The 3,044-nt window shown below is 46.1% G+C and overlaps 1 protein-coding gene across 1 annotated transcript in view; it reads left to right on the top strand.

The window, feature by feature from the left end:
* Window positions 1-305: 305 nt before the first annotated feature.
* The window catches only part of ETNPPL (ethanolamine-phosphate phospho-lyase), a 30,428-nt gene continuing 27,689 nt past the window's right edge, over window positions 306-3,044 (top strand). The window contains exon 1 of the mRNA XM_025212863.1: window positions 306-384. The gene's annotated coding sequence lies outside the window, so the exon portion shown is untranslated. The remainder of the gene's footprint in view (window positions 385-3,044) is intronic.

The raw sequence follows: 3,044 nt of genomic DNA, 5'->3' as shown, positions 1-3,044 counted from the left end.
AGGGATGAGTTTCAAGACAGCTCTGTAGAAGTGGATGGTGGCAAAATAGCCAGATGAGTTCTGCCAAACAGGCATTTCTTCTTGTTTAAGTAGCGGCCTTGTCCCATGTTTCCCTTAGCATACGTTAACTGTGCTTAAAATGCTAGTGGTGGAGTGTTCAGGCATGCTAATTGCCATCGTACTATAGCAAAGTTATATCTTTTCCAGCAACACACATTAAACTAACATGTGACAGCTCCACAGAGGTAATATGATCAAGAGACTCCAGTGCAGTGGGGTGGGGCTGGGACTGACAAACAGCTTATCTGTCCCAGCCCCCGCAGCACACCAAAGGGCACTGGAGTCTTCAGCAGGTCCAGCACTTAGAACACGTTAGTCTATAAGGTACTTCTCTAGACTACCTTCTGCCTAACTTCAAACTAACTTAGCTAACTACCTCTCTCTTATGAACTGAACATATGTTTCAAGTTATTTTTCCTCTTAAAGATTAGCATAAATTTCCTTCTGTTGTTGTTCCACTCCTGTTTCTAATTCTTAGAGTCTGCTTACATTTTTTGTCCTACACAGCTGTCTACATTGGATTTATTAAATGCTGTAGTAAAAGGCTTAAGCTATCAATGCTATCAAACTGACATCTTTCATCAGCACTAAATTATTTTTCCAAAAAAAAAGAGAAGGCTAAAACCTTACTAAATAGCAGTGGCAGGCCACAGCTTCCTTTGGGAAACCAGATGCTGTCATGTCATTTATTTCCACATGAATCCCTGGAAAAGTACTGTCAACATAAAAAAACAAAGGGTATTACTAAATCTCCAAACAAGGGACTTGGTAATATTCCCAGTTTAAAATCATCACCACAAGCTTAAAATTCACAGGGCAGTTAACATGGTAGTGTGAGCTCTACAAGGGACAATTAAATTGGCTCCCATTTTTTTTTCCACTAATACAAATTATAAAATAGCCAGCTCCAATGTTATTTTTCTGCTGTTTAGCTTTGAATGTTTGCTATCGCTTGCTAGGTGGTAGCCTCTAGTCCTATATATTTATTTTCCAGTTCCTGACTACCCAGGAGCAATGGTATTAATTCACTCCAGAAGGTTTTGGTTTTGCAAGGGAACATTAGCTCTCTCAAATTCTGGAGTAATTCAGTGCCACTGAAAGGGGGGAAAGAAAGAAAAACAACCCAATTCTGAGCAGTACAGTAGGCAAATCAAAGCTCTGAAAGTGCTTCTTCAGATCTTATAATTGAAAATGTAAGCAGGCACCGGTGGAATACACTACTATTGGAAGTCACTGCTGTGAATGTGTTTGAGGGGTGTCAGATAAGATGAGCCAGGATAGTTTTTATAGTTTCACAAAAGAAAAAGTTATTTTATAAAAGCTAAGTGTTTAATAAGGGTAAAGATAAATATCCTCCCTGACACAAGGTACAGAATTGGATAGCTGAGGCAATTCATTATGAGATGCATCAGTTTTGCATATTCATCTCTGGGGTTGCTTGTATTGATGTGATGTCAGTCATGTCAAAAGTGATCAGATGAGGATTAGTTTAATGAAAATGAAGACCGTTCTTTAAGTATTACAATTTGTTAGCCAATTGTTGCTATGATTTGATTTCAGTGGGACCTTTTCCTGAAGGAGGACTGCAGATAGCTGTCAGAGTGACAAATGTGAGTCCAGATGATCAGACTAGGCCTAAACTACAAAATTCTGGTGGCATAGCTATGTTGGCTAACAGTGGGAAAAAAAAAATCTCACCTATGATGACAGGAGACTGTACGTAAAAACTCCATTGCCAGGTTTCCCTGCCAGGGAACTCTGATGACAGAGCAATACTAATTTAATATAAAGCAGGGGTGAGCAAAATATGGCCTCTGGGCTGGATCTGGCCCACCAGCTGATTGTATCTAGCCCACAGGTGGGCAGCTGCAAACTCATGGGATCCAGCCCGTGGGCAGCTCACAGTTCCGGCTCCAGCTGCTCCGTGGTGCCAGGCGGGCAGGGTCTGTTTGCACCGAGTGAGTGGGTAGGGCTGTTTCCACCCAGCACTGACTTGGCAGCATTAGCTGTGAACCCGAGTGGATACCCCAATTCCCACTCAGAACCTGCTGGCCGTGTCTACAGCTGACACTGGCGCCCACCGAGGGCTGCTTCTGCCATGATGGCTGAGCGCTGGCATAAACTGCAGATCCGGCCAGCAGGTTCTGGGTCAGGGTGGGGATCAGAGTGCGCTACAGATCTAGGTGGGATGGGGATGGGGGCATGCTCCAGCTCCAGGCAGAGTGGGGATCGGGGCATACTGCAGCTCTGGGGGGAAGGGGAAAGAGAGAGAGAGAGGTATTGCCCTTGAGAGGATGCCAAAACTCATTAAGTGGCCCTCCAACCAAAATAATTGCCCGCCTCTGCTGTAAAAATCAGTGGCTCTATCATGCAGACTTGTTCCAGATCAACCAGAGATGTGCTCAGCTGCACTGAACTGCTGTTTTCTTGTGCAGAATCTTTGTGCACTTTAGCTATATTTTAATCATGGGATACCAAAAGGTACATGTAACAGGTCGCCCTTCCCAGCACCATCTTCCTAGTACTCCACGCCTTGCGTGGGGCACCCTTGGATCCTGTTTTAGGGTTCTTGTGTCCCCCCCTGTCCCTTGGATCCTGTTTTAGGGTTCTTGTGTCCCACCCTGTACCCTCCTGCCATGTCTTGATGGAAATTATGATGATGTTCTTGCGAGTGGGAGGCTGCCTATCGTACTGCCCTGGTGTCAGGGGGTGCTATCTGCGGCTCTGCTTCCTCCCCTACACCACAGTCCATGCCTCACCAATGGAATAGATGTTGTCCAGTCTGGGTCTACACCCTCTCTGGCGCTTGGGCTCTCCACAGCCCTGTCTCTCTCCGCACCTTCTCTCTGACACGTCTCAAAGCACTGCCCTCTCTCAGGGCCTTCTCAGTAATGCCGCCCTCTCTCGGGGCTCTTCCACAATGCTGCCCCTTCTCTAGGGCTCCTCAGTAATGCTGCCCCCCCCCCCCCCCCGGGCTCCCCCCG

This window comes from Alligator sinensis, unplaced genomic scaffold (genome assembly GCF_000455745.1).
Source record: "Alligator sinensis unplaced genomic scaffold, ASM45574v1 scaffold66_2, whole genome shotgun sequence".
NCBI classification, from domain to species: domain Eukaryota; kingdom Metazoa; phylum Chordata; order Crocodylia; family Alligatoridae; genus Alligator; species Alligator sinensis.
The sequence above is the reverse complement of the archived record's forward strand: the minus strand, read 5'-3'. Positions and strand labels throughout refer to the sequence as shown.